This window comes from Rhinopithecus bieti, unplaced genomic scaffold (assembly GCF_001698545.2).
Source record: "Rhinopithecus bieti isolate Rb0 unplaced genomic scaffold, ASM169854v2 scaffold_574, whole genome shotgun sequence".
Taxonomy (NCBI): domain Eukaryota; kingdom Metazoa; phylum Chordata; class Mammalia; order Primates; family Cercopithecidae; genus Rhinopithecus; species Rhinopithecus bieti.
Genome location: NW_016803605.1, coordinates 445,095 through 454,422, shown reverse-complemented (window position 1 = coordinate 454,422; position 9,328 = coordinate 445,095). Strand labels below are relative to the sequence as shown.

The following is a 9,328-nucleotide window of genomic DNA, read 5'->3' as shown; positions in this document are numbered from 1 at the left end:
TTTTTTTGAGACAGAGTCTCGCTCTGTTGCCCAGGCTGGAGTGCAGTGGCCGGATCTCAGCTCACTGCAAGCTCCGCCTCCTGGATTCATGCCGTTCTCCTGCCTCAGCCTCCCGAGTAGCTGGGTCTACAGGCGCCCGCCACCTCGCCCGGCTAGGTTTTGTATTTTTTTAGTAGAGACGGGGTTTCACCGTTTTGGCCAGGATGGTCTCGATCTCCTGACCCCGTGATCCGCCCGTCTCGGCCTCCCAAAGTGCTGTGATTACAGGCTTGAGCCACCGCGCCCGGCCTGAGCATAGTTTACTTTTTGAGGTGGAGTCTGGCTCTGTCGCCTAGGCTGGAGTGCAGTGGCATGATCTCAGCCCACTGTAACATCTGCCTCCTGGGTTCAAGGGATTCTCATGTCTCAGCCTCCTGAGTAGCTGGGATTACAGATGTCTGCCACCACGCCCGGCTAATTTTTGTATTTTTTTGTTTTGTTTTGTTTTGTTTTAAGACGGAGACTCACTCTGTCGCCCAGGCTGGAGTGCAGTGGCACGATCTCAGCTCACTGCAAGCTCCACCTCCCAGGTTCATGCCATTCTCTTGCCTCAGCCTCCCGAATAACTGGGACTACAGGCACCTGCCACCACGCCCGGCTAATTTTTTGTGTTTTTTAGTAGAGACGGGGTTTCACAGTGTTAGCCAGGCTGGTTTTGAACTCCTGACCTCAGGTGATCCGCCTGCTTCGGCCTCCCAAAGTGCTGGGATTACAGGCATGAGCGACCGTGCCGGGAGATACTTTTTACCCCCCTCTAAACTTCAGCACCAGTTCCCTCTTCATGCTGATCAAGAACAAAGTGTCCCATCCCAACACACTGTGGGCCCAAGTACCAGCTCCCAGCATGCCTTGTGCCAGAAAACTAGTTTCAGATGCATTACACTGAAGTTCCATTTCCTAGAATTCTTTACTAGAGCAGAATGAGGTTATGTTCAATGTGACTTGGGACGTGCCAATATGAAGTAATGCAGAAACGATATCTTGCCTTATGTGCAGGTCTGAAACAAAGCAAATCCCTCTAACATAAAGGAAAAGAAAAATGGAATTGCCTAATTCCAAAGCTGCATCAGCTGAATGCATCGTGGACTGGTGCTACTGAGCGTGGGGGCGGGGTACCACCATGCAGGCTTTGAATTCTTTTTTTTTTTTTTTTTGAGACAGTATCGCTCTGTCACCCAGGCTGGAGTGCAGTGGCACGATCTCAGCTCAGTGCAACCTCCAAATCTCAGGCCCAAGGGATTCTCCTGCCTCAGCCTCCCGAGTAGCTGGGATTACAGTTTTGCACCACCACGCCCAGCTAATTTTTCTAGTTTTTGTAGAGATGGGTTTTTTTCACCATGTTGCCCAGACTGATCTCAAACTCCTGGGCTCAAGCGATCCGCCCGCCTCAGCCTCGCAAAGTGCTGGGATTACAGACGTGAGCCACGGCACCCGGCTATCTTTCTTCCTTTTAACACGGGCCCCAAGCCTGGCCTCTGTTCCCGCAAACTGACTCCCTCCCCCAACCACCTCTTTTTCTCTCCACAGTCCAGCGACCTTGGCCCAGCCCCTCTCAGCAGACGCTTCATGATAGGAAGGACTGAAAAGTCTTGTGGACGCCTGGTCTTTCCCTGATGTTCTCGTGGCTGCTGTTGGGGGCAGAGATTGACGCCGCTGGTCTTTGCCTCTGTGTGGGAGTCTGTGTATGTCTTCCCCGGAATCCATACCACCCCACCCTCCTCCTGTCCCCTGGTTTCATCATATCTCTTTGCATACCCCATGTCTTCCCCAGTTGTCCCCTGGAGTTTGGGGGACGTCCTGCCTCAGGCATCCTTCTCAAGGGGAAGCCAAGAGAGGCATCAGGATGGGTGAGTTTCTGATTGCGGCGACGTTTGCAACCATTCACGATCCAATAAATATTGGAGGAATTTAACCGAATGTGCTTGTGAGGAGTGTATCCTGTTTTACCCCGGGCCTCCTCCCTCCAGGACCGTGTCCCAAAAATGAGTGACCGCATGATGAGTGTTGAGTGCACCAGCCCTCTGTAAGGAAGCACCTTACAGCAATGCTGAGGTTATTATTTTTTGAGACAGTCTGGCTCTGGAGTGGAGTGGTGTGATCCCAGCTCACTGCAACCTCTCTTTCCCGGGGTCCAGTGATTCTCCTGTTTCAGCCTCCCGAGTAGCTGGGACCACAGGTGTGCACCACCATACCTGGCTAATTTTTCCTTTTCTTTTTCTTTTTTTTTTTCTTTTTCTTTTTTGTTTGTTGAGACGGAGTCTTGTTCTGTCGCCCAGGCTGGTGTGCAGTGGCACAATCTCGGCTCACTGCAACCTCCGCCTCCCGGGTTCAAGCGATTCTCCTGCCTCAGCCTCCCATGTAGCTGGAATTACAGGTGCCCGCCACCATGCCCAGCCAATTTTTTGTATTTTTATTAGAGATGGGGTTTTGCTATGTTGGCCAGATGGGTCTCGAACTCCTGACCTTGTGTCCCTCCCACCTCAGCCTCCCAAAATGCTGGGACTACAGGTGTGAATCACCGTGCCAGGCCTAATTTTTGTATTTTTATTTATTCTTATTTATTTATTTTTGAGACAGAGTCTCGCTCTGTCACCCAGGCTGGAATGCAGTGGTGTGATCTCGGCTCACTGCAACCTCTGCCTCCCGGGTTGAAGCGATTCTCCTGCCTCAGCCTCCTGAGTAGCTGGGATTACAGGCTTGTGCCATCATGCCCGGCTAATAGGATTTTATATTTTTAGTAGAGACGGGGTTTCACCATGTTGATCAGGCTGGTCTTGAACTCCTGACCTCGTGATTTACCCGCCCTCGGCCTCCCAAAGTGCTGGGATTATAGGCATGAACTGCCACGCCCGGCTGTTTTTGTAACTATTGATAGCCATGAAGTGCATGCACACTTTACTCCAATCAGGTACAATTTTAAACTGATTCACTCAAACCTTGACCCACTCATTCTGGGAGGACAGAAATAAAATGGTTCCTCTCCCAAGTCGAATGCTGCTGACTCCTGAAACCCACCACATTCCATGGATCTCTGCCCAGTGACACTTGGGAAACGTTAAGACAGCCATCAACAATAGCATCAAGAGGCTGGGTGCAGTGGCTCATGCTTGTGATCCCAGCACTTTGGGAGGCCAGGGTAGGCGGATTGCTTGAGGCCATGAGTTTGAGATCAGCCTGGCCAACATGGGGAAACCCCATCTCTACTAAAAATACAAAAATTAGCCAGGTGGTGGCAGGTGCCTGTGGTCCCAGCTACTCGGGAGGCTGAGGTATGAGAATCGCTTCAACTCGGGAAACAGAGGTTGCAGTGAGCTGAGATTATGCCACTGCACTCCATCCTGGGCGACACAGTCAGACACTGTCTCAAAGAAACAAGCCCCCACGTGGCTTCATTTCTAATGATTCTGAGATTTTCTTAGTATGACAGTCCTTTGGTAGTACATACAGTTCATCTTTTTTCTAAGGTTCTCCCTGTGTCACCCAGCTAGAGTGCTGTGGTAGGATCATGGCTCACTGCAGCCTCGATGTCCTGGGCTCAAGTGATCCTCCTACCTCAGCCTCCTGTGTATCTGAAACCACAGGCACATACCATCATGCCTGGCTTATTTTCTAATTTTTTTTTTTTTTGTAGAGATGGAGTCTTGCTATTTTGCCCAGGTGGTCTCAAACTCCTGACCTCAAGTGATCCTCCTGCTTTGGCCTCCCAATACGCTGGGATTACCGGCGTGAGCCACAGACCCTGGCCTGGTGGTGTAGTTTTTTTTTTTTTTTTTTTTTTTTTTTTTGAGATGGAGTCTCGCTCTGTCGCTGAAGCTGGAGTGCAGAGCAGTGGCACGATCTTGGCTCGCTGCAACCACCTCTACCTCCCTGGTTTAAGCAATGCCCTGCCTCAGTCTTCTGAGTAGCTGGGATTACAGGTGTATGCCACCACGCCCGGCTAATGTGTGTGTGTGTGTGTTTTAGTAGAGATGGGGTTTCATCATGTTGGCCAGACTGGTCTCAAACTCCTGACCTCAGGTGATCTGCCTGTGTTGGCCTCCCAAAATGCTGGAATTACAGGTGTGAGCCACTGCGCCCGGCCTTGGTGGTGTAGTTCTAAGCTAGGTAGAGAGAGATCACAGAGAGTGGCATCTGAACATCTGAGACTCAGTGGAGGTTCCGTAATCCCATTTGCCAACTGGTCTAACATTTGAGGTCAGCCAGTTATCCTCAGCTGTCAGCACTCCACCTGTTAGCCAAGCCACACTGTGGCACCAGGTAATATTTAAATGACACATGACTTTTCAGTTCTTTGTTTAAGCAAGAAATCTGGCAGGGCCAGACTAGGTTGGCTTATGCTTCAGTGGGAACAAACCAGAACAAACAAATCTCCATGGATGAACACAGCACATGCAAAGCCCTCTCCAGGGCAACAATTCTCCTACTTCTAATCAGAAATCTAGAGCAATGCTGTACAATAGAACTTTCTACACGATGGAATTTTCTTTTCTTTTCTTTTTTTTTTTTTGAGATGGAGTTTCACTCTTGTTCCCCAGGCTGGAGTGCAATGGCGGGACCTTGGCTCACTGCAACCTCTACCCCCCGGGTTTAAGCGATTCTCCTGCCTCAGCCTCCCAAGTAGCTGAGATTACAGGCACCCGCCTGTAGTCACCATGCCCAGCTAATTTTTTTTTTTTTATGTATTTTTAGTAGAGATGGGGTTTCACCATGTTGACCAGGTTGGTCTCAAAACGCCTAACCTCGGGTGGTCCGCCCACCTCGGCCTTCCAAAGTGGTGGGATTACAGGGAGAGCCACTGCGCTGGCCAGCACGATGGAATTTTTCTCTATCTGCCCTGCCTAACACCATAGTCACTGACTTCATGTTGCTGGTGACAACTTGAAATGTGGCATGACCAAGGAACTGAGTGATTAAATTTACATTTGGCCAGACACGGTGGCTTACGCCTGGAATCCTAACACTTGGGAGGCTGAGCTGGGAGAATCACTTGAGCCCTGGAGTTTGAGACCAGCCTGGGCAACATAGTAAGACCCTGTCTCTACAAAAAATACAAAAAACAGCCGGGCATGGTGGTGCATGTCTGTAATCTCAGCTACTTGGGAGGCTGAGGTGGGAGGATTGCTTGAGCCCAGGAGGTCGAGGCTGCAGTGAGCTGTGATGGCACCACTGCCCTCCAGCCTGGGCGACAGACTGTTTCAAAAAAAGAAAAAAATAACATTCAACCCATGTAATATGTGCTTGTTATCAGACAGTGCAATTCTGCATCCTGTTGCTGCACCTGGCCCCAAAGCAGCTTTAGTGAACAGAGCGGAGAGAGCATAGGCAATCTTGCATTGGCTTTTCTTTCATTTTTTTTGAGACGGAGTCTTACTCTGTTGCCCAGGCTGGAGTGCAGTGGCGTGATCTCAGTTCACTGCAACCTTCACCTCCCAGGTTCAAGCGATTGTCTTGCCTCAGCCTCCCGACCAGCTGGGACTACAGGCATACATCACCACATCTAGCTAATTTTTGTATTTGTAGTAGAGATGGGGTTTCACCATGTCGGCCAGGCTGGTCTCGAACTCCTGACCTGGTGATCTACCTGCCTTGGCCTCCCAAAGTGCTGGGATTACAGATGTGAGCCACCGCGCCCGGCCTACTTTTCTTGTTTTTAAAGAGAGGAAGGTATCGCTCTGTCGCCCAGGCTGGAGTGTAGTGGCATGATCGCGGTTCACTCCAGCCTGGAACTTCTGGGCTCAAGCCATCTTGCCCCTCAGCCTCCCGACCAGCTGGGACTACAAGCGCACCACTACTCCCAGCTAATTTATTTTTTTCGTTTTGGAGGGGAACTGGGCGGGGATGGGGCACTGTGGGAGGCCTTGCTGTGTTGCTCAGGTTGGTCTCGAACCTGGCTTCAAGCGATCTTTCCCGCCTTGGCCTTCAGAGCAGGCATTCGCTGCTAAAGGCGTGATGCGTATCAGCTTTCGTCACAGCCCATTGGCCAGAACCAGTTACACAGCCCCGCCCACTTTCCGAACCCCTACCACGAAACTCCCGCCCACCTGCAGAACTTGGCTGGGGAACCTAATTTTCCTATGTTTAAGAAGGAGATGAGGGCCGGGCGCGGTGGCTCAAGCCTGTAATCCCAGCACTTTGGGAGGCCGAGACGGGTGGATCACGAGGTCAGGAGATCGAGACCATCCTGGCTAACACCGTGAAACCCCGTCTCTACTAAAAAAATACAAAAAACTAGCCGGGCGAGGTGGCGGGCGCCTGTAGTCCCAGCTACTCGGGAGGCTGAGGCAGGAGAATGGCATAAACCCGGGAGGCGGAGCTTGCAGTGAGTTGAGATCCGGCCACTGCACTCCAGCCTGGGTGACAGAGCAAGACTCCGTCTCAAAAAAAAAAAAAAAAAAAAGGAGGAGAAAACTTGAAAACTTGGTGAGCACTACAAATATCTACCAGGGCTCTTATTTTAATTGTACCGTATGCATGAAAACGCCACCATCTGATTTTGGAGTAATCAAGACAATTCACACCTTCAAAGAATTCAGCATGCACATCACCCAGCCTGAAAAGGGAGACACCAAGAATTCCTTTATAACAGCGACAGCATGTGGCCACGTCTGAGAACTGCATCTTCTCAGTTCGCCTCGGGTCACCGCGGAAGACCAGGAATCGCTGTGGAATCCCTGTGGGTCACCAGGAATCACTTCCGGTCATCTAGATTTAGGAGAGTCAAGTGAAACACCATCTTTGGATTGGTGACATGACACTTTCTTTTTAAAAATGAAAATGTAGCCGTGCGCGGTGGCTCACGCCTGTAATCCCAGGACTTTGGGAGACCGAGGAGGGCGGATCACGAGGTCAAGAGATCGAGACTATCCTGGCTAACATGGTGAAACCCTGTCTCTACTAAAATTGCGAAAAGGAGCCGGGCGTCGTGGTGCGCTCCTGTAGTCCCAGCTACTTGGGAGGCTGAGGCAGGAGAATCGCTTGAAGCCAGGAGGCAGAGGTTGCAGTGAGCCGAGATGGTTCCACTGCACTCCAGCCTTGGTGACAGAGTGAGACTCCATCTCACACACACACACACACAATAAATAAATAAATAAATAAATAAATAATAAAAATTTTCTGGGTACATAGTAGGTGTATCTATCTATGGGGCACATGGGTTATTTTGATACAGGCATACAATGCATACTAATAACATCAGGGTAAATGAGGTATCTATTCCCTCAAGCATTTAACTTTTGTATTACAAATAATCCAATTAAACTCTTTTTTTTCTTTTTTTCTTTTTCTTTTTTTGAGAGGGAGTCTCCCTCTGTCGTCCAGGCTAGAGTGCAGTGGCAAGATCTTGGCTCACTGCAACCTCTGCCTCCCGGGTTTAAGCGATTCTCCTGCCTCAGCCTCCTGAGTAGCTGGGATTACAGGGGTCCATCACCGCGCCTGGCTAATTTTTGTATTTTTAGTAGAGATGGGGTTTCACCATGTTGGCCAGGATGGTCTCAATATCTTGATCTTGTTATCCTCCCGCCTTGGCCTCCCCAAGTGCTGGGATTACACGCTTGAGCCACCACACCTGGCCTTTTTTTGTATTTTTAGTAGAGACGGGGTTTCCCCCTGTTGGCCAGGCTGGTCTCAAACTCCTCACCTCAGGTGATCCACCTGCTTCGGCCTTCCAAAGTACTGGGATTAGAGGTGTGAGTCACTGTGCCCAGCCATACAGGTGTGAACCACACTGCGCCTGGCCAGGAGATTCTTTTTAATTTAGCAGTTTGCAGAACATTAAATTGGAGCCTCAACAACTTTCTCTAGTTTTTTCCTTTCTCTTTGGAGGACCATTGTGAACCCATGGACTTCTATGCATCTGACGTCTTTCAATCCACTGAAGCTCTTCTTTGTAAGCTCAAGTTGTTCAGCCTTTGGTTTCTTTTCTTTTTTAAAAATATTATTATAGAAACGGGGTATTGCTGTGCTGCCTGGCTGGTCTCGAATTCCTGGGCTCCAGCGATTTGCCAGCTTTGACCTCCCAAAGCTGGAGGGGCTTCTGTTTTATCCAAGCTGTCTGTCCCCACCCCCTTCCCCAGTAGCCTGTTGGGTGTCTCCTGCCTCCAAATCGGATCTAATTCTCTCTCTGCTCTGCTGAGGCTGGCCTGGCTTAAGAGGATTGGGACACTTGCTAAATGGGACCAGGACAGGGTCAGAGAACCAACGCTGGGGAGACCCAGGGGCCAGGATTGCCACCAGGGGGCAGCAAAGGAGAGGCAGAGTGGCAGAAAGAAGAGGTGGGGGTGCTTCCATTTCAGAGCGGGCAGGGGGAGGACGGAGTGGTGGACCCAGCGGGGATGGTATAGAGATCCGCCCACACCCACCTGAGTGGGTTAACAATACTTACATGATCACTGGATGCATATTGAAAAATGAGGCCGGGCCCAGTGATTCATGCCTGTAATCTCAACACTGGGAGGTTGAGATGGGAGGGTCTCTGGAGGTCATGAGTTAGAGACCAGCCTGGGCAACGTGACAAAATCTTGTTTCTACCAAAAATACAAAAAATTAGCCAGGCGTGGTGGCACGTGCCTGTGATCCCAGTCACTCAGGAGGCTGAGGTGGGAGGATCCCTTGAGCCTGGGAGGTGGAGGTTACAGTGAGCTTAGATCATATCATTGCACTCCAGCCTGGGCAACACAGCGAGACCCTGACTCAAAAAACAAACGAAAAAACAATAACAAAAATAATTGAAGAAGATGTAGGCCAGACGAGGTGGCTCATGCCTATAATCCCAGCACTTTGGGAGGCCAAGGTGGTTGGATCACTTGAGGTCAGGAGTTCAAGACCAGCCTGGCCAACATAGTGAAACCCCTACTCTACTAAAAACATAAAAATTAGCCGGGCATGGTGGCACGTGCCTGTACTCCCAGCTACTTGGGAGACTGAGGCAGGAGAATTGCTTGAGGTGGAGGTTGCAGTGAGCTGAGATCACATCACTACACTCTAGCCCCCCGGGTGACAGAGAGAGACTTCATCTCAAAAAAATAAATAAATAAAAAATAAAAAGAGAGAGAGAGAGACTGACAGTTAGAAAAAGACCAATAACTTTCTGTATGTGATGCTATTATTAGCCATAATAATGGCAGATATGGTTTGTTGATCACTGACCATCATCAGTGTTAAGATTTACATGATTTGACTCATCTAACCCTTCTCCAAACCCTCCCTTTCACCAAAAAATCTTTCATATTAAAAATTCACAGAGTTTTTTGTTTGTTTGTATGGTTTTTTTTTTTTTTTTTTTTTTTTTTTT

At 49.6% G+C, this 9,328-nt stretch overlaps 1 protein-coding gene across 1 annotated transcript in view; it reads left to right on the top strand.

Annotated features, from left to right (window-relative positions):
* SELENOW (selenoprotein W) overlaps window positions 1-1,956 on the top strand; it is a 6,795-nt gene extending 4,839 nt beyond the window's left edge. The window contains exon 6 of the mRNA XM_017889179.1: window positions 1,567-1,956. The gene's annotated coding sequence lies outside the window, so the exon portion shown is untranslated. The remainder of the gene's footprint in view (window positions 1-1,566) is intronic.
* Window positions 1,957-9,328: the final 7,372 nt, after the last annotated feature.